The sequence below is a fragment of the Triturus cristatus genome, chromosome 4_2 (genome assembly GCF_964204655.1).
Source record: "Triturus cristatus chromosome 4_2, aTriCri1.1, whole genome shotgun sequence".
NCBI lineage: Eukaryota > Metazoa > Chordata > Amphibia > Caudata > Salamandridae > Triturus > Triturus cristatus.
The window spans coordinates 290,209,849-290,237,457 of NC_140586.1; the positions used below are offsets into that span (position 1 = coordinate 290,209,849).

General features: G+C 45.1%; 1 protein-coding gene across 2 annotated transcripts in view; it reads left to right on the plus strand.

Moving 5' to 3' along the window:
• The first annotated feature begins 239 nt into the window (after positions 1-239).
• Positions 240-27,609, plus strand: part of LOC146833671 (flavin-containing monooxygenase 5-like) — a 315,018-nt gene continuing 287,648 nt past the window's right edge. Inside the window, exon 1 of one of the 2 annotated variants that reach the window (XM_085601556.1) lies at positions 240-371. The gene's annotated coding sequence lies outside the window, so the exon portion shown is untranslated. Of the gene's footprint in view, positions 372-5,633; positions 5,769-27,609 lie in introns of those variants that run through there. The other variant, XM_085601555.1, reaches the window with a different exon arrangement.

The window sequence follows — 27,609 nt, forward strand, 5'->3', positions numbered from 1 at the left end:
CAGCAGTTTCTACTGTTCGCATGCACTCTTCCATACCTTGCAAAACACTGTTACAGAATGCCTTTACGAGTTCAAAACTGCCCCAATGTGTAAACATGGACTTTTTTTTATGTCTATTTGACTAACGCACGCCACTTTTTCTGAGCCTATTTTCTGTCCTTCTCCGGCTCTGCGCGCGCACGCACGCACGCGCACGCACACTGACACGGCTGCTCCGCTCATTGAAATTAATCCAGTGTAGATTTTTGGAGCCAGAATTTGGAGCCAGTTGAAAATGGGATGGGTGTGGCACATCCACCAGTTTAAATAAGACAAAGTTCACGCGAAAGCAGTTTGACGGCACTCAGTCGAAGACCGTCAGCGCCGGACAGGTAAGGGTGTTTTATTGTCTTTCAGACACTATTCTGCAAAGTTTGATTTGTGCGACGCTATTTTATGCTGCATTAAGGTTGTTGCATTTTATTATATTGCGTTATATATTAGGCTGATGTTGCTTCCTTTTTTTTGTTTTTTTTTTAAAGTAGCTCTACCAAACTCGACCCTTTGCAATAATAAAACGGGTCGAATGACCGGAATTGTTCTCCAAGGGGCCCAAGGTAGACTTTTTTTCTTCACATGTGAAGGTGTCAGTTCGTCATTCTTCGAATCGTTAACTTTTTTAATAGCTAGGTGCACCGAGACTGTCAGCTCAGCCTTTTCAAAAGAGGGCAAATGAGTCTTTTTCAGATTTCACAAGCAAGCGGTAGCACGCTGAACAGCCCGCAGCTCTGAATTTTCTTATCCATCCCTGTGGCCGTCCCATAGTCCAGTTTGGAGTTCGATGACAGCCTCAAAGACGTTGAGGTGTTCTGAGGGCGGAAAAGGAAGCACACCTTTTTTATTATTTTAGCTTCTGCTGCCTGAAAAAATCCGTGTGTCGTCTGGATAACAATAGAAGCACATATGGGGAGTCGGTCAGAGGTCCTTCAAGGGCACCACCTAGATGTTAGAGAGGGTGGTGACTCAGGGGTTGCAGAAATCAGAATCCACCGCCGAAACGCAGGAAGTTACAACCCAATCGGGTGGTTAATGTTCTACACGATAAGGTACAACGTTCTATGTACGCAACCCCACCTGGAGCATAGATGTTGGCATTACTTAGTTCTGCCAGGGGCATTGCTTCCCCCCCCCTTTCCCAATAAATGTAATTTCTGTTAAATAGTTGGTGCTGGTGCTTTCAGTCGGGTATGGTGAGGTGTCCGTTGGCTTTCACTGGGGCGTTTTCCATACACACAGCCCAAAACGTTTGACTCCGCTCTTCCCACTTTGAGAATTCGCCGTCGTAAGCTTAGACATTTGGTCTAAGTTTAGACCAAACATCTAAGTCTACCTTTGTGAATTGGCCCCTTGATTAGATGATGCTCATAGCTAGCAGACAGGCAAGCATGGTGTTGGGTAGGTAGCAGACAGTCTTAACAGCTGTAGATATACTGTCCAAGTTGCAACCTGTCTTTAGAAGCCTGTGTTGTGAATCCCAGCTACTACACTTGACAAAATTGACCTATCCCGGGCAAGTTACATTGTCTTCTATTATCTCAGTTCTCATTTCTTAGTATGAGTGCTTTGGGGCAATTACTTTGTGTTCTTTGAAAGCACACACCCTATGACTGAATGTATTGGTGTCAAGACGTAAGCATGCTTCAATGGCACATATTTAATTAAAAGCTGTCATAACGCAAGTTCTGAGTTGTTAACGAAACATTATGCATTGCACTTTTGTGACTTTTAAGCTTTCTTTTATCATATCACATACCACTATAGGGTTCATTGTGCTTTTTTGATGTTTCTTAAGATTCATTATAGACGTATTTTCCAATAATTACATTTAATTTTTTATAGACGTCTTTATTCTCTTTGTTTGTGTTGACGGTGTAGCTACAAATTTACTTTTGCACATTTGGGGATTCTGCTCCATAATCACTTTTGCACATTTGACGATACCATTGCACATTTGTTTGCACATATTTGTATGCTGAAAGGGTGAATGAATAATGACTTAGTTTACATAGGTATTACTTCCCATTATGCACACCCTCTCTTACATGTATCAACCCTTGCAACTGGTTTTCATCTCTCCACCATCTCATAGATATCCTCCCATATGTGTTTCTCCAATGCACCATTGGTCCAGGCCACATGCACCCTTTTTTCCTGTGTAAACAAATAGCTGCTAAGTTATATTGTGTCACATGGACCTTTACTTCTCACACTTCGGCCAATATTATAATGGGCTTGATAATATGCCCTTGAGAATTCCCATAGAAGCCCATGTTCTGGTGTCAACATGGGCTTCTATTGGAATTCTCTGCGGCATATTATCAAGCCCATTATCGCCGTTTTAGCGGCAGTTTTCTGCCACTAAACGGCGATAATTTTAACGCTGTGCTTGATAATATGCCCCAAAGTTGTTCTGCACCACTTAACTTTAGAAACACCTTCATTTTCAAAGCCATCTTTATCCACAAATGCCCCCCTCCCCTGGATTGCCACCCTGCTAACATCGATGCAGCCCTCTGTCACATCACAGACCAAGCTGTGTGGCCATTGCGGATATGTTTGCGAGTACACATGCCTTAGAGGTACTGCTAAACTGTTGCACTATACGACTCTTTTTTTTCATATGCTTTTAAGAAATGAATCATACAGTGTTGCACTTATTTCGGGCTCCTTCTTTACTCACTTAAAACAGGTTGCAAAATCTTTCAACACTGGCTGAAGTGAGGTTGCCCTTTTCCAGACAATGGGGCACATGAGTGCCTGTTATTACGTCTTTCTCATGCCACTAGTATTTCGCCTATTATTTCATTGCTACGCTGCGACATCTTGAAATATTATTTGTATATGGTGTTTATCTAATGGCAAAGTTTGTAGCTGCCAACTGGGCTCATGCCATGTATAACAGATTATTGTATTATAGATTATTGTAATGCACTCTACCTGGGAGTTAACAAACGTCTTCAATTTAAGCTTCAATCACTACAAAATGCGGCTGCCTGTAGGCTTTTGAAAGTTCCCATGTTTAGTTCCATCACTAAGAAGATCCGTGACCTTCAATGGCTGCCTGTCTCTGAAAGGGTCAAATTTAAGGCTCTCTGCATACTGCATAAAGACTTGCTGGGCACTGGCCCTCTTTATCTTCAAAAGACCTTTAAGTGGTATGTCCCACTCGTGAGTTAAGATCTTCCTCAACCAAACTGGTTGGTGTCTATACCCAAAATAAACAAGACCAGATGGAGGCAGAGGCTTCTTATTTTTAGCTTGTAAACTCTGGAATTCTTTGCCCCTGTCTATGAGATCTCAAATAAATCTTGTCCCTTTCGGGAAATTGTTAAAGACGTGGCTATCTGTCTCTTCTTTAAAGTAGGTTTTTGTCTCCTCAGTTATTTTGGAGGTCGCTAGTGCCATGAGACTTCGGTATTCATGCGCTTTAGAAAACTGTCACTTACTTACACCTTCAGCCAATCTTGACTTTTAAGCCAAGAGCACTTTGTATGCTTAGAGTTTGACCGTATCCTTGCTGTGGTAAAACCAAAACTAAATACTCCAAATGCAAAATTCTTCCAGATAAACTGGCAGGAGTGGCTGAAGGGATCAGACAGGACAAGCATCTACTTCGACCTCAAGGAATGTTTTCGGCTACCTCAAAGAGCACACTAACATGTTGTTGGGAAACATATATTACTGTAGCCAGATAATGGGGATCATATATGTAGGTTTATTTGATACACTCTAAGTTAAAAGCTAAAATCATTCTTCCTTTAAATTAGTACCTTTCAGTTTGTTCAAACTGAATCATAGGGGTTTCAAAGTAGTTTAGATGTTTTGCAAATGGGCAACTTTGCACCCTCCGTGATTTAACCAAAAATTACTTCTACTACAAGACAATATGCCTTTAGATTTCACATAAGGTGGTTATAGGTTTTTTTCAGAGTTTGATATAGCGCAAACTTGACCCAAAGGTATCAGGTATCAGAGAGCTTTAGATGAAGACCAGTTGCTTACACAAGGTCACATTAATTTTTGTTAGGCACGGGGAGATTAAGTGATTTGCCTAGAATCACATGATCTTGAGCGTCATTGCCGAGACTCGAACCCGGTTTCCCTCAAATTGAGAGAGCTCACCGTTAGACCAGTGCTTTAAATGGGCCAGTACTGTCCAGTACTGAGTACCCGCACTTTTTTAATTTGAGAGGGAGAGTACCGCCACTTCACAAGAGAGACAGGGGGGCATATTATCAAGAAACGGGGTTAAAACTATCGACGCTTTAGCAGCAGAAAACTGCCGCTAAAGCAGTGATAATGGGCTTGATGATAAGCCGCAGAGAATTCCCATAGAAGCCCATGTTCTGGTGTCAACATGGGCTTCTATGGGAATTCTCTGCTGCATATTATCAAGCCCATTATCGCCGCTTTAGCGGCAGTTTTCTGCCGCTAAAGCGGCGATAATTTTAACGCTGTGCTTGATAATATGCCCCACAATACTTTTAATTGGAGAGGACCTCCAGCACTTCTCACAGAGCACCTGCACTTCTATTTTTCCATATCAAGCACTGCGTTAGGCTACATCCTCTCCCCTATCATGCTACCTATGATCATTCCATGTACATTAACATGTTTCAATCTAACGTTTTCTACACATTTAATAACAACAAATATTATTTACCCCATTGACTGGGTCAAACGTACAGGGGCCAAAAGATCTGGCATTTGCAGGATAGTCCAGTGTTTCAGATGCCTGTCCCGCTTCACTACTTTGAGTATAGGTACAACTGTGAGAAATGTGATGCAGGAAATACTTGCTGCCAATAAGTTGCGGAGTTGTGAAACAGAAGTAGTTAATGACAGCAGGTTAGAGCTTCAGCGGGTCATATTTTTGTTGAAGGAAATTTGGTGCATTGCTTTTAAACTCCTTTTCTATCCGCCCAATGACTTTCTCAGGGCCTATGTGTGACATCACTTCCGGTGAAGTCCCAGAGGTCCAAGGTTGTGCCATTTTGCTTAAGCCCCCTGGGAAATTCGGTAGCTGGCCCCATCTGGGTGTCCTAAATATCGTCTACAAAAATATCACCTCATTGTAATTAGTGTAGAAAATCTACAACCAGTGGGACATATTTGTAAACAATATTTTAGACACGGTGTTTGTCTTTATGTCAGACGGGATTTCTGACTTCTTTATTCTGACATATAAGCATGGACACATACAGAAACACACACAAATAAACATTACACGCACACAAACACATACATGCATACATAAAGGGTCGGACTGGCTTAAAGGGCAATCAAGCAGTGTCCAATAGGCTTGTCTGGCAGGTCAGTGTGTGGGCCCTTTTATTGGCTGTTTGTGCGCCAGTTTTATGGTCTGCTGCAGCAGTTTTAACTGTTCGCATGCACTCTTCCATATATTGCAAAATACTGTTACAGAATGCCTTTACGAGTTCAAAACTGCCCCAATGTGTAAACATGGACTTTTTTTATATGTCTATTTTACTAACGCACGCCACTTTTTCTGAGCCTATTTTCTGTCCTTGTCCGACCCTGCGCGCGCACGCACGCACGCGCACGCACGCACACACGGCTACTCCGCTCATTGAAATTAATCCACCGTAGATTATTGGAGCCAGTTAAAAATGGGATGGGTTTGGCACAACCACCAGTTTAAATAAGACAAAGTTCACGCGAAAGCAGTTTGACGGCACTCAGTCCCGAATACCCTCAGCGCCGGACAGGTAAGGGTGTCTTTATTGTCTTCCAGACACTATTCTGCAAAGTTTGATTTGTGCGATGCTATTTTATAATTAAGATTGTTGCATTTTATTATATTGCTTCATATTAGGCTGTTGTTGCTTTTTTTTATTTTTAAAGCACCTCTACCAAACTCGACCCTTTGCGGTAAACGGGTCGAATGACCGGAATTGTTCTCCCAGGGGCCCAAGGTAGACTTTTATCTTCACATGTGAAGGTGTCAGCTCGTCATTCTTCGTTCACTTGAAAGTCGTTTTTAATAGCCAGAAGCACCCGAGAGTGTCAGCGCAGCCTTTTCAAAAGAGGGCACATTAGTCCTTTTCAGATTTCACAAGCAAGCGGTAGCACGCTGAACAGCCCGCAGCTCTGAATTTTCTTATCCATCCAATGTGACCGTCCCATAGTCCAGTTTGGAGTTCGATGACAGCCTCAAAGACGTTGAGGTGTTCTGAGGGCGGAAAAGGAAGCACACCTTTTTTATTATTTTAGTTTCTGTTGCCTGAAAAAATCCGTGTGTCGTCTGGATAACAATAGAAGCACATATGGGGAGACGTTCAGAGGTCCTTCAAGGGCACCACCTAGATGTTAGAGAGGGTGGTGACTCAGGGGTTGCAGAAATCAGAATTCACCGTCGAAACGCAGGAAGTTACAACCCAATCGGGTGGTTAATGTTCTACACGATAAGGTACAAAGGGCCATACTATCAAGGAACGGCGATAACATTATCGCCGCTTTAGCGGCAGGAAAAACCCAGGTTCTGGTGTGAACCTGGGCTTCTATGGGAATTCACAAGGGCATATTATCAAGCCCATTATCGCCACTTTAGCTGCAGTTTCCTGCCGCTAAAACGGCGATAATGTTATTGCCGTTCCTTGATAACATGGCCCAATGTTCTATGTACACAACCTCACCTGGAGCATAGATGTTGGCATTACTTAGTTCAGTCAGGGGCGTAGCTTCGGGGTGTTAACACCCCCCCGCCGCCCCCACATAAATGTAATTTCTGTTCAATAGTTGGTGCTGGTGTTTTCAGTCGGGTATGGTGAGGTGTCTGTTGGATTTCACTGGGACGTTTTCCATAAACACAGCCAAAAACGCTCACCTCCGCTCTCCCTCTCTGCTTTGAAAGTTTTCCAAAATGTTGGTTACTTTACAAAATATTGGGGCATACGTGTCAGGAAATGTCGCAACGCTGCAAAATATTTTGCAGCTTAGATTTTTGGAGCCGGTATTTGGAGATATCGCAGAAACTGTGGGGCATATTATCAAGGTCCGGCGATAAATATCGCAAAGTGCGCTTAGCGCTTGCATATTTATCGCCGGCTATCTTTGGAATTTATCGCAAGGTTAGCGCATTATCAACAACGCGCATCGCCGAGGTGATAACAATTCCAGAGATAGTGGGGATATCACCGTTTTCCATGATGGAAAACGGCGATATCCTAGATGATATGGCCTGTGGTTTTAGCCACACAATCCACGCCCCATGTTAGGTATGCCTTAGTCAGGAATTTAACAGACGTTAAATTCCTGCGTTAAGGCATACTTAACGTGATTTTAAATATCGCAAACCCTCCTTGTCAATATGACGAAGCTGGGTTAGCGATATTTTCCCAAGGGAGTCTTGTCAGGCACGCCTCCTTTGCATCTCATTAGCAATGCGATGGGAGGCGTGCTGACAAGGGGCGCTATTGCCAGTAAACTGTCGCTAACAGCTGTTAGCGACAGCTTGCTGATAGGGTGATAAAAATATCGCTGCTTTAGTGGCAATAAGTACCGCTAAAGTGGCGATATTGCCCTTGATGATATGCCCCAGTGATAGGTTTGCACATCCACTTGTTTATATAAGTCAAAGTTCACGTAAAAGCAGTTTGAATACACTCAGTGGAAGACCCCTTAGTATTGGAATTATGTGGAGTCAGATTTTGTGTCTTGGAATATAATTATGTGAAATGGTATTTTGTCTTGTGAAGTGTTAAGTAGTAGAGTTTAATTATGTGGTGTACTGTTGAATTTTGTGGTATGATGTTGAATTATATTTTGTGAATTGGATATATGTGGTGTGTAGTGGAATTGTGTTGTGGAGTGGAATTATGTGGTTTGGTGTGGAAGTATGTGGTGTGGAATGGATTTCTGTGGAGTTGAATAGTGTGGCATGGAACTGTGTGGCACTGAGTGAAATTATGTTGAGTGTAATTATGTGGCATGGTGTTGAGTGTATTTATGTTGATTGTTGTTATGTGGCATAGAGTGGATTTATGTGGGGCATATGTATGTGGTATTGTGTAGCGTGTAATTAGTTGGAGTTGGATTATGTGGTGTGGAGTGGTATTATGTGGAATGTAATTACGTTGTGCGGTGTGGAATTGTGTGGCGTTGAATTGTGTGTTGTGCATTTGTGTGGCGTTGTGTTGAATTATGTGGAGTTGAATGCTTGTTGCCTATCTACATAAGTGCTGACAGAGCAGCCTTCATGAGAGGTTGAACTATGTTGTTTCTTTTTTTCTGTCCTCTTACCTCCATAAAACTGGCTAAAACAGTCGTAATTGTCATGGGCAATTGTTTCTGCCTCTCCTCCAAGAGCGTTGGAGTCCTGAGATGACTCCAGCTTCAGGTGGTTGGACTTAGGACTGCTTTGCAGTTTCAGTGCGGGCTCTGCTGGGGGAGGTGGGCATGGTGATTGAAGGCAGCCTGAGGTCACTCCTATGGGGCTGTGTTGGATGAGGCATGTGCTGTCAGTATGCTTTATCGGGAAAGTTACATCTGTTTGCCCTTCTTTGCTTATACGAGGCAGTGTTACAAGCCGTCCAGAACCCAGCCTGCCTTTGTTTCTGCTGACGTTGGTGATCTATTGACTTTGTGTGAAGGGTGCAGAGTGCTGAATCATGGTCACACTCACGCAAAGGAGCTGAGCAAATTGAATCCAGGAGGCATTTACGCAATGTTTAGGCCTGGCTGCATATCTAATGCATAGTGCCAATATCGGCAACACTCGCCATCCCCCCATACTGCAATCTCCTAGAGAAATAACCAGACAAGACACCTTCTTTGTGGAGAAAACTGCTGCAGGTTTATTAGCATTACAAATATGGCAACATGGTGGGTTATCTTACGGGCGATCCCAAGACAGGCAGCCCCACGCCGCCTGCCATCTGATGAGCCAAATTACACCGTGGCCCTACCATACGGTGTTTGCCATATTTTGGGGGGGGGGAAGACCCCCTCCCACCGGTAGGCCAACAGCCCACGCCCTTGCTCATGCCCCATAAGGGGGTGGAGCCTGCCAGGCAACCCCCGGTTGCTCAGGTCCACAACTGCCCGTAGGACTAACAGGGTGCCGTTGCTCCTCCAGAGTCCAACGCAAGGACCTCCCTGTGGATATTTGGCCTTTGCACCCTTGTTGTGCCTCTGCCGATGGTACCCGTATGTACGTCACAGCCTCTGGGTCGCCCTGTAATTCCGCCACAGATCTGGGTGTGGCCACCGTCACCCCAGAGCTCCCCACAAGGGTAGTGGGCAAAGAGGGCGCCCAGAGGGCAGTGAGAGGTATATGCACCTCATCCCTGCCCCCTCTACCCGGAAATGACGCGAGACACCATACACCTGAGGGTCCCAAACACTGGGAGGCTGCCTCCTGTGCCATCTTGTGGCACTAAGGCAGCAGCCCTCTTAGCGGGTATCCTTCGTGGACCCCGGGCAGCCTGTAAAAGACTAGGCTGGGATCAAAGGATGGCATTTGTGCAAATGCAAGTGTTTGTGTGAAGAAAGTGCAACATTTTGCACAGAATAGCTGAGACATCTATGTCCCAACACCCTATACTAGTACGAGTAGTGCTTTAAAACAAAGAGTAAAGACGAAATCCCCACATGTAAGGTGCCCCTTTGGCGCTGCAATTACACCACTGCATGAGACAATTGGTAGAGCACACACGGGCGAGCATAACAGGGAAGGGGGGGCGACAAAGAACAACGCAGGGGGGAGAAGTACAGGAGGGAAACCCCTCTCAAACACACATGGGCCAGCACAACAGGGAATGGGGAGAGCGACAAAGAACAACGCAGGGGCAGAGAAGTACAGGAGGGAAACCCCTCTCAAGCACACATGGGCGAGCACAACAGTGAAGTGGGAGGGTGACAAAGAACAACGCAGGGGGTAGAAGTACAGGAGGGAAACCCCTCTCAAACACACATGGGAGAGCACAACAAGGAATGGGGAGAGCGACAAAGATCAACGCAGGGGGGAGAAGTACAGGAGGGAAACCCCTCTCAAACACACATGGGCGAGCACAACAAGGAATGGGCTGAGCGACAAAGAACAACGCAGGGGTAGAGAAGTACAGGAGGGAAACCCCTCTCAAGCACACATGGGCGAGCACAACAGTGAAGGGGAGGGTGACAAAGGACAACGCAGGGGGAGAAGTAGAAGAGGAAAACCCCTCTCAAACACACATGGGCGAGCACAACAGAGAATGGGGACAGCAAAAAAAAAACAACGCAGGGGGGAGAAGTACAGGAGGGAAACCCCTCTCAAACACACATGGGCGAGCACAACAGAGAATGGGGAGAGCGACAAAGAACAACGCAGGGGCAGAGAAGTACAGGAGGGAAACCCCTCTCAAGCACACATGGGCGAGCACAACAGTGAAGGGGAGGGTGACAAAGAACAACGCAGGGGGAGAAGTAGAAGAGGAAAACCCCTCTCAAACACACATGGGCGAGCACAACAGGGAATGGGGAGAGCAAAAAAAAAACAATGCAGGGGGGAGAAGTACAGGAGGGAAACCCCTCTCAAACACACATGGGCGAGCACAACAGGGAATGGGGAGAGCGACAAAGAACAACGCAGGGGTAGAGAAGTACAGGAGGGAAACCCCTCTCAAACACACATGGGCCAGCACAACAGGGAATGGGGAGAGCGACAAAGAACAATGCAGGGTTTAGAGAAGTACAGGAGGGAAACCGCTCATGAATATATAGGGTGCTGAACATATAGGGCCTTATTTATGAAGGCCTTGCAACACTTTTGCGCTGCCGTTGCATCACTTTTCGTGATGCAGCGGCGGTGTAAACAATGCGCCACGTTGCGCCATATTTACAAAGTGTTGCATCTAGGCAGATGTGTCACCTTGTAAAGCCCTGCGCCACATTATAACTGTGTCAGGTATAATGTATGCAGGGTGGGCGTTCCCCTGCAAGAAAGCCTCGTATAAGTGTCGCAGTGAAATCTATGAGATTTCACGGCGACACTTCTAGGACGCCAATGCGTCCAAACCTTACACCTGCCTCATGGCAGGCGTCAGGGTGACGCAGTGCCATATGCACAGGCCTGCCCCATGCATTGCTGGAGTTGTGTCATGCTTGCGACACAACTCCAGCAATGCGTGACTTTTGTGCCGACCGACACATCAGGATTCATGACGTATCTGTCTTTCTTTGCGAAATGGAGCGCCGTACACTAAATACGGTGCGTCCATCGTGTCGCAAGGAGGGCGCAGTGAGAACTGTTGTATCGCTGTTTTTTTTGCAGCGATGCAACATTTTTCATCAATGAGGCCCATAGAGTGCTGAATGCAAAACAATTAATTTACCTTATAGATCTGGGATAGATCCACCTAAAAAACAGTAGCGCAAAGTGCTTCTCTTTTAACAACAAATCTGCTGTGTTTGTCGAGTATTCCCACATATTATACATTAAAACAGTAGAGGTACGCTTGCCTTGTTTAGGTATGTTTCATTTATGTTTTTTATAATATGTGACTTCTAAAATATTGGAATGTATGTGAAGAGGTAACGAACAACAAATGCGAGAAGCCTTTTGGAAAACGTGATTTACCGAAGTTAACGGGGTGTTTGTATAATGTAAGTGGTGGAAATGTAAAGCACATAGCAGGCATCTATAGAGTGAGTAAATAATTTGCCTCAGTTTACAGAGTTCATATGTAAAGTAACTGATGCTTATATGAAGCGCTCCAGTACTTTCGGGTGAGGAAGCAAATTGAGAAGTGGAGGGGATATGTGCAAAGGTAGTACATACGGTAGGTGCAGCACATTCTAGCCCGGTGACTCTACATACCAAGCACCTGCAGCGCCAAGCCAGGTGCCTCGGCAAACACGGACACTGCAGTGCTGAGGCATGGTTGTTTGAATCCCTGTTCCTCAGTAAACACAACCCCTACAGCCCCTTAAATACACCAACTGCACATTCGTAATTTAGGAAGGCATGCATAATTTTAGAGCATGCTGACAAATCAAACATTAAAATAATACTGGTACGCTTACCTAGTTTAGGTATGTTTAACCCCTTCACTGACAGGCTATTTGGGGTAGTTCGCACTTAGGCCCCAATAACATTTTGTCCAAAGAAGGTATCCGCGCCAAATTTGAGGTTTCTAAAGGTACCCAGGGTTTATGGATTCCCCTGTAGAGGACCGAAAAATTCGCCAAAATACTACAAAATGTTGTTTTTGGGGGGAAAATGGAAAAAAGTGATGCAGATGAAAACATCAGTTTTTTCCCCCTGCACATGGTATCAACAAAGGGCTTGCATTACTAAAATCACCATCTTCCCAGCTTCCTGGAACAGGCAGACTTTTGTCAGAAAACCCACATTTTCTACAAAGTTTTGGCTTTTTACTGGGACATAGTCTATTTTTCCTATTTTTTGTGCTTTCAACCTCCTTCCAGTTAGTCATAGAAATGGGTATGAAACCAATAATGGATCACAGAAAGCTATACATTTCTAAAAAGTGGACAATATTTTGAATTCAGCAATGGGTCATTTTGTAGATCCCCAAAGTTTTTTTTAATAGAACAGTTTAAATTTAAAAAAAAGTATGAAATCAAGTGGAAAAAACTGCCATTTGTGCCTATGTTTTCACTTGTAACTTCTTCTATGGCAGATTTTTTAAAGCAATATACCGTTACGTCTGCTGGACCCTTCTGGTTACGGGGATAAATAGGGATTGTAGGTTCGCCAAGAACCTAAGGTACCCAAAGCCAATAACTGAGCTACACCTTGCAATGGTTTTTCAGTGTGTACCGGGTAACAGCAATTCATTTGTTGAAATATAAAGAGTGAAAAATACGTATCAAGGAAACCTGTGCATTTCTGCAATAGGAACAAGATATGGAGTTTACAAACAGTGGTCATCATTTGCATTTTTTTAATTTGTGGGTACCCATACTAGCATGTGAATTAGAAGGCATTTTTCAAAAAGACTTTTTTTTTACACACTGTCTAACATTTGAAAGGTAGAAATGCATAGAAAGATAATTGTTAATAACCCTTGTTCGATTATTCTGTGTTCCACTAATTCCAATCAATAAACAAGCATTTGCAATGCAAATCGGTCTCGCATTTGTGAGTTAGAGCTATTGACATTGTAAATGGCAATGTTTTTTACCTAAACGTTTTATTTTTGGAGTGAATGTATGTAGTGTGCAAAATCCTTTGAAAAGGTCCTGCACTGCGTAATAAATATATTGAAAAAGACGCAAAGTATTGATTGTGTCAACAATTGCTTGGCACGTACCTCATTGGTGAAGTGTTGCCACACATGCACCCCATGGTGCTTTACTAATGCAAAACTCGTTAATAAAAGTAGTGCTTACAGACTAACCAACGCAATCGGGATCGGAGCATGTGAATCCGAATCCCGGCTTCTCTTTCATTTTCTAGACTATCTGACTCACTCTCCTTCGTCTTGGTTATCCCCAAACACTGGGAGGCAATGAAGTTTGCCAAGGGGGCAGGGGGGCGTCGGGGGTACATGAAAATGTATTCATTGCCTAGTTGTCAAAGGTCGCCCAGTGCTATTAGTTAAAAGTGTGCAGATTTCATTAAGATATTTAGAGTACTTTAGTCACATCTATGAGAAAATCGACATTAACTAAACAAAATGCCAGAATGCGTGTCAATTTTCTCAGTGTTTTAGACAGTACTGGTTGCTTAGTTCCATCGCATTCATTTTTGTATTTACTTTTTTAAACAGCATCCAAAGTAGGTTACCTAACTCCAAAGCCCCAAGTTGTTAAATGACCCATAGAAGGGAGTGTTTTACAGTTGAGCAAATGAGTCCAAATGTAATTTTGGTAGTGCCATGGAATGATCAGCCAGTGAGGTACTCAATGAGCAGGTATTTAACAACACGTTCAAAACGTACAGTATTGTGGCTGTTGTTTGTTTTTACACAGCCACCTCTCTGACTGTGTTTATTAACACAGAGCTTCATCTACCAGACAGTGCTCACAGAGGGGTGACTAAAGCACAGAACAAAATGTATTCATTTATCATGAGTGTGAAGGCACCGTGCAGGCTTAGGTGCCTGCCCGGAGAGGCTAGGGATCCCAGCGCTTCTACAGACTCTGCTGTGCTCCTCTGCACCAGCAAGGCACACCTCAGAATCTGCCGCTTCTGCTAAGAATAGGTGAGGGGGTTGAGGTTGGGGCATGCGGGAGTTGCCGGCAGATTTCCAGGTTATTGAAAGTGATGATTCTGACGTGAGGCAATGGAGACTGACTTTGTCTGTTTGTCTGCATCAGTCTATTTCTCTACCATCTACCGGGCTCACTGTCATGCATCCATGCATACCCCGAATGTTGCCTAGAGTCTTATTATATTTAGAGGAACCTTAAAATCTAGTTCATTAAACACGAGAAGTTTTTGTACAGCACGCATCTCGAACTCGCATATTTCAAGGTGGCAATAATAATGATGAAAACGTCAGGCAAGAAAACACAAACGGGAGTGGGGGGGGGGGGAGGGTGAGAAGTCATAGACTGAGGATGGGGGTGGTGGGGTAGGGAGACAGGGAAGAAAATAGTGTTAGGAGTAAAGGGGCCAATAGCCGTGGAAGGATACAAATGATGAATGAGGAGGGACTAACAAGCCTCAAACCAATCGGAAGGCAACATTTAAGACAAAAGCCAATGGGCAGAGAGTGGGCGGAGCTTCCACGAAGCTTCCACACTACAGTATATACTGCATGCCTCGCAAAGCGATGGTAGCGCATTCGCGCTGCAACACTAGGTGAGACCTAAATAGGTACCTCACTTGTGTGGGTAGGCCTAGTGCCCGCGGCAGGAAACAGCCCAAAATGCAATGTGGACACATCACATTTTTCACTGAAAACTGACCCTTTTTAGATCGAGCCTAGCAGAGCGCATGCGCTCCTCTGCGAGGCTTCTTGTGGCTTCTCCGTGTGGGTCTGACTCCTCCCACACATCGTATTGGCATTTGCGTGTCTTTCAATAATGAAAGCATGCAAATGGCTAAAGGCGGGTGCATATCTCACATCTTTTCTAATGTTCACTCCCACGGCGTTTTGCTCTCGGGAGCGAGCAGCGGCGCGCAGGGTGGCAGCTGCATTCCTCTTGGGTCAGGTTTCTATTTCCACACAACGCGCCGTGCTTTCGCTTTTGCTGTTTTGCTTGCTTGACCCTCTCACTCTCATTGTTGCTGACTAGGGATAAATGGTCAACATAAAAGTAGGACTGCCTTTGCAAAAGTCCATCAAGCAATTGCCGAAGCCATGTTTGAATGGGGTTAGATTCTATTCCCTGGACAAATTTCCCCAAAAAAGGGTCATTTGTCAAGCGTAATAAAGTCAGCGTATTAATGTTTAACCAGATTCTTTATATTTATAGTATTCTAATAAAAATCACTGGTTTTCCAAAAATAACATAGCAACATTTTATAAATAATTAATATTTTATGTACTCATTTTTATATTATGGCAATGAATGTCGTAGTACATAAATTGTTGCACATCCACCTTCTATCCAAGATGGCCGGTGGCGTCGGTTGTGTTCCAGTGTAGGAAGTGACTGCGATAGAGCTTCTGTTCCAGTGGTGCTCGTGGGCCACCTCAGATGCTCCTTGCCCTAGACGCAGAGCTCTTCAATCTGTGGGGCGTGACCCCCAGGGGGGCCGTGGAGCCCTGGGAAGGGGGCCGTGGAGTCCTGGGAAGGGGGTCGCGCATTTCCAGGCCTCACTACTGTCTGGTATTTAAAATATGTAAAAACGAAAAAGACAACCGTCCGGGACACTTTGATGCTTCAGCCAAAGTTAATTAAGCCTCCTGTGCTGTGAAAGGAAAAGGCCAGGCAGACAGATAAAACAATCCTTCGTGCGAGGGTGCCTGCTTGCCTGAATGAAATGCAAATGTGCAAGTTAATCTGCAAATGTAAAGGATGCTTGGGAGCGGTTCTGGCTTTAATTGCTCAAATCACTCCAAGCATTGAGATGGCAGACAAAGACTTGTTTTTTTTAGTGGTAGTAGGAAGAGTTAACAGCTGGGCTGTGAAGTGCATGCTTTTAATCAGAATTGCATTTACACAGTGCTTAGCACCACTGAGGTGGTACTGAAGGGACAGTTTTGCAAAAATAAAAATAAAAATTACTTATGATCTGGTAATAATAAAATCTACATTTTGGAAGCTCCACTTTATCTTAAAACTATTTGTGCAGTTTGTAGAAGTCTATCTTAAAATGTGTGTAATGCAAGTATAAAATAATGACTTACACATTCACAGTGCTTTCTGTCACAGGCTGTGTCCTCGTAGCACTAAAACTACACAAGTCACTATTCTCCACTGCACCAACCAAATATAATTCTGTGGTTACACACAGACCTCAGCAGTGCATTAACTAATAGAGGTTTCCTAATATAATACAGTGCATTTCTCACTGAGTAACAACTTTTTAAAATTTATTTTTCATTTAAGCTACCCATTATTTTATATGTAGCTACCTGACGGTGAAAGACCTAAAAAATGAACAAAATATTTTGGGGCTGATTTTTGAGAAGCTTGCGCCGCCGGAGTGTCACTTTTTTTTAACCTACAGCGGCACAAGCGTCCCAATCATATCTATGAGGTGACACAAAGTCACCCTGCATGGCATTGCATGGCCTCATAGATATGGAGTAAGACAAAGCAGTGCAAATCGCAGCGTTGTCTTACTCTGTCAATTAGGCATTCCATTGGCATTGCGGTGGGTGTTCACGTGCAACACCCATGGATTGTGATGCTGCCCCAGATTTACAAAACCATGTAAACCTGGGGTAGCGCCAAAACCATATGCCTCCACACAGCAGGCGTAACGAGGAGAAATGTTTTCATTTCTCCTAGTTTTTTCCTCTTTCCATGTGTGCTGTATTCTACAGGTCACATAGAAAGAGGAAAACCCCTCTCTGGATTGTTTTTGTGCAAACATTGGCGCTAGGCAGCAATTTGTGCGCCAATGCAGTGGGAAAGGACCGGAATGCAACGTATTTCATAAATATGGCGCCTTCCTGCCCTTTCACACTGGGAGTAGAACAGCACAGCAAGTAGACTTGCAGTGCTGCCCTACGCCAATTCCTCATAAATTAGGCCCTTTGTTTTTAGCCACACCTTTGACCACGCCCCACGCTCACTCTCCTTTGGTGTGATAAACACGGTTTAATATTATTTCCCCGCTGTAAAAATGATTTGTTATGGGAATTGGGGGCGTTTATGGTTGTCGATAGTTGTCAATGATGAGGAGTACCAAGTTCTAGGAATTTTTGTCAGCAGGGGGTCCTTACACCAAAAATATTTTTACAGGGTGGTCTCAGCATTAAAATGTTTGAAGACCTCTGCCCTAGAGGGAGAGGCAGACAGCGGTTGACAGCGCGTGACTTTTGCCCCCTGTCACCTTGCCCACCGCTCTTCTTCTTGTAAGATGGTGGTTGTGACCGGGTGGCACCATTGCTCCCGGCTTCTGCTGTTAGGTAGTGGGGCGGGGATATGTGGCCTCAGGTGAGCCCAGGGTCACTGCAGTGCGGAAGGCATAGGGTGCGGAGGTTGCTAGTCAGATTAGAGAAGCTGGTGTTTGCACTCTGAGCTTGTTGGGCCATCACAAATACTATACCTCTTGAGCCCTCACTGGTAAAATCTCTGCAGTCGGTGGCTCAGTGGACTAGTCCATCCACAGTAGGAGCCTGTGTTGGACCGGTGGGTCCACTCAGCTTTTTATCTTTCTTTCTGCTGGACTGTTCACTTAATTTATTTACATTTGTGCATATTTCTTTTACTTTTCGTAAGACTTGATCTAACATAGCTGCCCACCATGTTAGATTGGTAAATTAAAAATGTCTAGTGCCTTAGTACGCATGTTATGTACATGCATTCGTTGCTCCCTATAGCCATCCCGCCCCAATGACAAAGCCAATAGTTCTCCCACCGGCGAGACCTATTGGCATTACCAATGCTTGTTTTGCAATGTGCCTAGCTGTGGATTTTGGGCGGTTGCTCAACCGGCACACAGGGAAACTTAGCAACCCTGTACATTTTTTAAAACTAGACACCTAGAGAATTCCAGGGTGGGGTGACGTGTGTGCCTCTCACCAGGTTCTGTTACCCAGAATCCTTTGCAAACCTCATACTTTGTCTACAAAAACACAGTTTCCTCACAATTCTGTGATGGAATGCTCTAGAGTCTGAGATGAGGGCCAAACATCCTTCTACCCAGCATTCCCCCAAGTCTCCCGATAAAAATGGTACCTCACTTGTGTGGGTAAGCTTAGGCCCCCAATAGGAAACAGCGCAAAATGCAACGTGGACGCATTTTTCCACAGAGAAAGGACACTTTCTGCAATGTGCCTAGGTGTGGATTTTGGGCCCTAGCTCAGCCGGCTCCTAGGGAAACCTAACAAACCTGTACATTATTGAAATCTAGATACCCAGGGGGATCCAGGATGAGATGACTTGTGTGGCTATCATAAGGTACTGTTATCCAGAATCCCTTGCAAACCTCAAACTCTGTCTAAAAAAACACATTTTCCTCCCATTTCTGTGATGGAAAGTCCTGCAATCTGATGCAAGCCACAAAGTTCTCTTCACCGAGTATTCCCCTAAGTCTCCCGATAAAAATGTGTGGGTAGGCCTAGTGCCCGCAATAGGAAACAGATCAAAAGTTAATGTGGAGACATCAGAATTAGCTATCACACATCAACCTTGTTTTGCAAGGGGGTAACTTGCTTTTTTGGTCCTGGGCTTGGCGGCCATATAGGAAAACCTTCTAAACCCAGACATTTCTGAAAACTAGACACCCAGAGGAGTCCAAGGCAGTGTGGCTTGTGTGGATCCCCCAACGTTTTCTTACCCAGAATCCCCTACAGACCTCAAATTCATCAAATAAAAATCATGGTTCCTCCCACTTCTATGTGGGAAAGTTGTGGGATCATCGGGCCAGCACAAATTTCCTACCACCCAGCATTTCCCCATGTCTCCCCATAACAATGCTCCCTCACTTGTGTGGTTGGGTCAAGTGCCCGCAACAAGGAAAGCCCCAAAATCTATTGTGGAGACATAAATATTAACTATCACAAAATGGCCTGGTTTTGCAAGGGGGTCATTTGCGTTTTTGATCCTGGGCTTGGCGGCCATGTAGGGAAATCTACCAAGTCCAGGGAGGTGTGGCTTGCATGGATCCCCCAAAGTTGTCTTACCCAGAATCCCCTGCAAAAAACCTGTATATTTTTTAATACTAGACTAGGACCCAAGCTCTGTCGGCACCTAAGGAAACTTAGCAAACCTATACACTTTTTAAGGCTAGACATCCTGTGGAATCCAGGATGGGGTGACTTGTGTGCCTCTCACCTGGATCTGTTACCCAGAATCCCTTGCAAACCTCAAACTTTGTCAAAAAGAAACAAAAACATTCTCCTCACATTTCTGTGATGAAAAGTTCAGGAATCTGCAGGGAGCCACAAACTCCCACCCACCCAGCATTCCCCCAAGTCTCCCAATAATAGTGGTACCTCACCTGTGTGGGTAGGCTTAGTACTTGCGACAGGAAGCGTCCCAAAAGGCAACATGGACACATGACATTTTTCCACAGAAAAAGGTCACTTTTTGTGCAATGTGCCTAGCTGTGGATTTTGGACCCTAGCTCAGCCGGCACCTAGGGAAACCCAGTAAACCTGTAAATTGTTGAAAATTAGACACCCAGGGGAATTAAGGAAGGTGTAAGTTGTGTGCCTCATGCCAGGTTCTGTTACCCAGAATCCCTTGCAAACCTCAAACTTTGTCAAAAAAACTAATTTTCCTCCCATTTCTGTGGTTGGACAGTTCTGGAATCTGTGGGGAGGGGGCACAAACTTCCACCCCCCAGCATTCTACAATGTATCTTGATAAAAATGGTACCTCTCTTGTGTGGTTCGGCCTAGTACCTGCGACAGGAAACGGCCGGGCCAAAACGCAACGTGGACACATCACATTTTTCCCATTGAAACTGACCCTTTTTTTGCAATGTGCCTAGCTGTTGGTTTTGGACCCTAGCTCAGCTGGCACTTAGGGAAACCTAGAAAACCTGTACCTTTTTGAAAGCTAGACACCCAGGGGAATCCATGATGGAGTGACGTGTGTGCCTCTCACCAGATTTAGTTACTCAGAATCCTTCACCCCCAAAAAAAACCTTTTCCACACATTTCTGTGATGGGAAGTTCTGGAATCGAAGGGAGCCACAAATTTCCACCCACCCAGCATTTCTCCAAGTCTCTCAATAAAAATTGTACTTCACTTGTATGTGCCCAAGCAGCAGGGAAGGGCCCAAATTGTATTGTGGAAACATCAAAATTTTCTATCACAAAACAACCTGGTTTTGCAGGGGGTCACCTGCGTTTTTGGTTTCGGGCTCGGTGTCCATCTAGGGAAACCTACCTAACCCAGACAGTTCTGAAAACTAGATAGCCAGGGTAGTCCAGGAAGGTCTGGGTTGCGTAGATCCCCCAAAGTTTTCCTACCCAGAATTCCTTCAAACCTCCAAATTTAGCTGAAAAAATCTTATTTTTCTCATAGTTGTGTGTGGGAAAGTTGTGGGATCACTGGACTGACACAAATATCCTACCACCCAGGATTCCCCCTGGGCTCCCGATAAAAATGGTACCTCACTAGTGTAGGAGGGCCAAGTACCCGCAGCAGGGAAGGGCCCAAAACGTACTGTAGAGACATCAAAATTACCTAGCACAAAATGACCTGGTTTTGCAAGGGTCACCTGTGTTTTTGGTTTCGGGCTCGGTGGCATTCTACGGAAACCTGCCTAACCCAAATATTTCTGAAAACGATTCAACTGGGGGAGTCCAAGGATGTATGGCTTGCATGGATCCCCCCACATTTCCCTACCCAGAATCCCCTAAAAATCTCAAATTTAGCTAAACAAATCACATTTTCCTAACATTTCTATTTCGCGCTGACACAAACGTGAATATGGACAGTGCTCTATCACCCAACTCAATGCTATGCATTTTAACAACCTCAGAAGGGGAAAAGGCTGAATTGGCCCATTGACATTTGAACCATTAACATTCAGATCACACATAGATCTCTGCAGTCAGTCCTCAACCACTTGAGTTGTCTCTAGAGCACAGGCACGGTCAGCAGTAGGCTGGCCAAGCTGGGTGCTGTAAGGTCAGAGCTACAATAAATCAACAGGCTGACACAGCAGATTTATGTTGAAATTAATCAGCGGATTAGCTGTTCCCAGTCATGGATTAGAAACACTGAACAGAATAAACATGTCAGGAAAAAAATCAGGCATTTGTGCAGCCAGTTTTGCCTTCTTTTTCTGAAAGTGGTTTAACATCCACTTTTTTTTGCAGAGTTTTACTTGTTTGGACACAACATTGAAAGATGCCAGCTACAGCTGCTATCACAGTTGATTTTTGAGTCAGGCCAATGTCTAAAATAGTATCGCTATGTAGGTGCCCTCTTTTTGCATGGTTGTCCCCTCTTTTTGATAAACTGCTTATGTACTTTGACTGAGTGCGCCCTGGGTTCTTGCCAAACAGGTACCCAGGGCCTATGTTCTTTCCCTAAACTGCATTGAAAACAAAATTGGCACTCTTTGGCCACAGGTCAGTCCCTTGTAAATGGGACCACAGGTCCCAAGGGCCCTGTGGCCAGGGAAGGCCCCTAAGAGCTGCAGCACTTATTGTGCCACCCTTAGAGGCCCTGTTCCTTTACACACACACACACACACACACACACACGCACGCACACACGCACACACGCACGCACACACACACACACACACACACACACACACACTGCCATTTCAGGCTGCGTGTTTTGGTGCAGAACAAAAGTGAAGAGTCGACATGGCACACATCCCTGTGTGCCATGCATACAACCCACTGTCCTGGCATAGGTCAGCCATCCGTCTAGCTGGACACATTATACCAGTGGTGAGGGTACAGGTGAGGTGCATGAGCCCTGTACCCCTACAGTGTCTAAGCCAATTCTTAGACATTGTAAGTGCAGTAATGCCATTAAGAGTATAGTGTGCTGGGAGTGTGTCATTACGAACTCCACAGCATCATAGTGGCTTTACTGAAAACTGCACATTAAACCCACACTGATGCCAGTGTAGGATTAAATGAAAAATGCACTCAGAGGGCATCTTAGAAATGCCCCCTCAAAAACGACCTAACACCAGTGTCCAGGCTGGGTGGCTACTCGCCAACTGCCACCACCAGACATGTTTCTGGACTCCTGGGTTGAGAGCCTGCTGCTCTCGGGGGTCTGAAACAATGCACATCCTGTGACCAGGTGCCAAACCTCCTACCCCAGGATATGCATGGTCCATGAAGGGGAAACTTTAAAGTCTTTCGCCTTTGTGAGCTACCCCAGCCCTTTGCTGCTTCCAGCAGCTGGCTCCCACCGGTTCTGACTCCGACTATTGGCAGGAAAACTAAGTGAGGAAGGGAGGTGTGCCCACCTTTGCCAACCCCACCCCTCAGGTGCCGGAGGCAAGGTGAAGCACAACTCTCAGTCCCCGCCATCTTCTAGATGAGGGGACCCAGCCAACCAGAGTGTGGCATATGCCCCCCTCCCACTGGAGGGTGGCATATTAGGGGGTGTGCCCACCCCAAGGAAGGGACCCATTGGTCCCAACCTTCACCTACCTGTAATGCCCCTAAATCTAGTATTTAGGGGCAACCCTGAACCTTACCTCTTAAGACAAGAATCGACAAGAAGAAGAGAAGAAGGACCAAAAAACCTGTGCTGAAACTAAGAGGAGGAGGACGCCCACTCACTTGGCCCCAGCCCTATCGGCCTGTTCCTACTTCGAACCTGCTCCAGTGAAATGCCGGTGTGTCCTGCAGCCAGCAGTCTCAAGAACCCAGAGGACCTGCCCTGCCTTCCAAGTCAAATACTTTGTTTCCTGTGAGCACCGGATTTGCTCACCCACAGACTCTGGCCACACTCAAAACCGTGAGTCTGCATTACTCTGCACCCGATGCCTACGGCTCGAGTTCGAGTGGCACAACACCATGAGGAGGTCTCCCTGGCGATCCTGACCTGAGATCTAGTGATCTCTGACCTGCCTCGAAACTCCAAGCGAAGCCTGCAGCCTCTTTCAGGAGGATCCCCCCCAAAGGGAGCTGGTAAGAAATCCCGACACACCTAAAGACATCCCTGTACCCGATGACCCACGGCCATGGGTGCCCCAACCGATAGTGTCCCAGCATTCCCAGGCATCCCAACTTACCTCTCCAACCGGTGGTCACTTCCAGAAGATCTTCGTCCCCGAGCTTGCAGTCTTTGTTGCAACCAGAGAATCCCCAATGAAATCAACAGGGCACCCGAATCCAAAACAGCACCCTGCACCCAGCCACCCCTGCGTCGCCCCTGCACAGCTGCGGGTGTACCTCTTTGCCCTGAGCCTAACACTAGGAGCTTTGCTCCCACAACCTTGTGGCCTGCTTGTGAGCAGCCATCAACCAGAGGCCCTCTATCCCCCATTGGATAACATTGGACCTCAGCACTCTGCACCCGGCCGCACTAGTGCCGCTGAGGGTGCTTTGAGAGTGCATCCTTAACCCTGGGGGAACCCTGGTTCTTACCCCAGAATACCAACTTCCACAACAAAGTACTTACCTGTTAACTGATAAACACATTTTTTCCATAGGAATACATTGACTGTTTTTCCTTGAAAATTGTTGTGTGGAGTTGGTTTTGTATGAGATCTTGAAAAACTGCAAATAACTAAAAATTGTTTAACTTAGCTTTTCTCTAGAAAAATCCCAGTGTGATATCTAGGCATTGCACACTGAGTAAAATAAGTTATCCATAAAGTAATCTGAAAAGTAATCTAACAGTAATTTCCACTGTATTGAAAAGATTTACAAACCGGTAACAAAGACATTTTCATTCAGCTTGCCTGTATTGTCCAACCTGTACCATTTACATTTACACTGTACCAGGCTTGCTTGGTTCTAGAAAATAAATATAACTAAAATAATATAACTAAAATAATATTTTTTATACAAATTGGTCTGAGTTCAGTCTTTGAGTGGGTGACTTATTTACTGCCTGAGTGTGTACAACAAATGTTTAACCCTACCCTCTGATAAAGCCTTACTGCTCGCCCACTCTACCACAAATAGAGAGTAAGGTTCTATCTTCTTTTACCTCTGCCTACCTTTGGGGTTCCACTCCACTCTGTGCACACTATACCTCGTTTTGGCATAGTATATACAGAGCCAGCTTCCTACACGGTACACGGTAGGTCAGTCAATTTAATATATAAATGGCTTTCTCAGTCAGTCATCATAATTGACCATTTTTTGTACTGTTCCAGAGGAAGACAATATGAAAACAAGTATTGGCAAAGCTAATTTAGCTGAATGCAATGGGTTAACATGCAAGTAAACATAAGTAAAGTATTCCTGGCTTGGATGATCAAAAACATGCATATTGGAATATCTACTCATAACTGTATATTCTGGGGTAAACTCCATCAAGGGAAAGGCGGTACCTTTCCCTCAGATGTTACTTTTTATCTTAATTTTTCCTTGCAATAAATTTGAGGTTGTATGGCTAAAATAAATAATTGACAATTATATAGCTGGAGTGCAATGCTTTGGTTGGATTAGGTGAGCAGAAGAAGTAACAAGTGGTTAGCTTTGATACTCCGTTGATGTCGTTTTCTTTCCTTAGGGGTGATCTGTGTTTTTAAAATGTTCTCTAATATCTCTCTGGACACTGGTCTCCACCTTTTGGGCAGTTAGCACCATATGCTACCATATTCTGACAAAAAGGTCCATATTACAGAGAATTGAATTTGATTTTGCTCCAGACCAAATTAGGGAACTCATTTTGCACCAGGACCAAAAATTTAGGGAAAATATTTTTAAAAATATTGATAAACATATGGGCCTGATTGGAAAAGGTATCTTACACTTTGGAGTAGGTTGAGACTGAGTAAGATCACTATTTTTCGGTATTCACAAACCACACTTTTTAGTACTTTACAGTTTTGTAGTAACTCCTGCACTACACATGGCTAACCACTGGCACTACAGCATCCTCCCATAGAAAATACTGGAGCTAGGGTCTAACTACAAAAGTGTATCTTACTACAAAAGTGCAGTTGGTGAATAGCACTTTGTAGTGCGTTTTGAGGTATTAATACAAAATGCACTCAAATTGCAGTTTGTGAATGATGCCCATATAAATTTACATATCGTTTTTGTATTGTGCATCATACTACATTGTTCGGCCATACGTGGTATAACAAGGATTCTCACAAAAAATTCATGGACCTCGAACAACCTTTTAATCTCAATCATGGTATCATCTGTTACATTTATAAAGTGGAGAAAATATGTTTTTAAATGCAATTTCCACCCAGTAATAATAGTGTGAAAAGAGTTGACTCCATACTTTGCCCTGGTGCATATTTTTATGTCATAGAAAGGTCCTTTGCTCAATTCCAAGCAGCCAAATGGTGAAAATGCTTTTGCCCTGTTTTTTTTCTTTACATCTGTGCAAAGTTTCTGTAATATGCCCCAAGTCTGGTCTGCAGTGGATCAATATATTTACAGAGCAAATGCACCTTCAATCAATCAATCACTCAATCAATCAGGAGCTTGTAAAGCGCGGCTACTCACCTGCGAGTGTCTAAAGGTGCTAGGGAGGGGGGGCTCCGTTGAATGCTAGGGTCATCTGATGTGCCAGTTCTTGAGGTACTTCCTGAACTGGAGTAGTGTAGAGCTTTGCCGGAGGGGGAGGTCGTTCCAGGTCTTGGCTGCGAGGAAGGAGAAGGACTTTCCTCCCGACCTGGTCTTGTAGTTGCATGGGATGGTGGCCAGAGAGAGGTCAGCTGATCTTAGTTTTCTCTTAAGTGCGTGGAAGGAGAGGCAGTTGTTTAGGTATGCTGGTCCGATGTTGTGGAGGGCCTTGTATGCGTTTGTGTGGAGCTTGGGTAGTGACAGCGCGTCTGCTCATCCTCACTACTCTGTCCCGGACATCAAATGTGCCACATGGTGGTATGTACTCTTACATTCCTGAACATCAACTGGGGGTAGTCAGGGGTAACGATGGATACTCCTAGTTTCCACTTTGGGAATCCTGGCAGTGCTTTTGCTACTCTTTTCCCCAGGGCTATAAGGGAAGAAGCAAGAAAAGAAAGTAAACATTACCCGAAGATCCTTGTTTCCACTCCTTGCCCTCAGGAACAAACAGTAGACTATTGAGGATCTAAGGGTGGGACAAGGGCTCAATTCTCAAATGTAATCAGATATCAAGAGGTGCATGATGTCATGTCAGCTATACCTGGCATTTTGGCAAATCAACGTCCAGGCTTTCATCCCTCTGCTGTGTCCACAATGTAGTGTTCTGGCTCCCTACTGGTGGGGTTTAGGAGGATTTTGAAAGCTAGAAGGATTTACAATTAAATATAATGTGCTATGAATTAAGAATAGGCTGGACAGCCATATCTCGAATCGATGTTTGCCAAACTTCAAGCAGTCTGTTCTCCATCCAATGCGGAAACTGCCAATAATATTTCCTGGTGAAAAGTCCAGGTGACCAGTTCCAAATGGTTTTGCTGATTCAAATGCAACTCATGCTTTTATGGACTTTGGACTACACAAATCTAGGGGTAAATTGTACTTAACATAAATGCCAACTTTAACCTATAGAAGGGTAGGTCTTGCAAGCATGGCCATGTATACATGTTTCTAGAGAGCATGGGCAATACCTCAGAGGAGGCTTGAGCCCCGAAACGCGGATACTGGACGGAGCAATCAGGCCGAGTGAAATTGCGGCCACCATGTTGTGCGGGCTTCGACGCTGAGACTGGACAGTCGCATCTGCGAGCTTCCGGCATCGGGGAAACAGAGGAATTCTATTCTTGACTCCACGTTGACAGGCGACCTCGGATGTGCGAGGCGACTCGGGCGCTGCCTCTGGCCGGTTGCTGACGGTTGATTGGATTGTGGGGCCCTCTGCTGCGCAGCGACCCGGGGTCTCGATTGAAGAAGGTGGGTGGCTGAGACGCGGCTGGGCGGCCTGTCGGGAACGACAAATTTACTGCCATATAAGGCCCCTGTGGTGGAGAGCACCTTACTTTGAGCCTGGACTGGGGGGTTTGAATGTACTTTGCCAGTTGGCGATGATTTCTCTAGTCTGCACCCTCCACGGTCTTAGGTACTCATCCTGGACTTTTGTGGCCGCGCTGGAAAGCGGTCAATGCTCCGTGGTGACAGAGAGCCATAGGTGCCAGGTGGTTAGGCACAATGGGCAAGGATAAACCACCAGAGTCCCAAGCCAACAAAATTCTGAATTATATCCACCCTATCTCCAAAGGCCAGGAAGATCGTGGCGCTGGCAGGGTGCCGGAGAAAGAGGCATCGGAGGGGGCAGGAGAGGAGTCGCCGACCCTCATGGACGTGATTCGGGCGGTACAGGCGATGAGAGACGACATGATCCAAAAAGTCGACGCTGTAGCCATCAACGTCAATCTGCTGCGGTGTGACTTGCGGAAGGTCTCGGACCGAGTGTCGGTCACAGAAC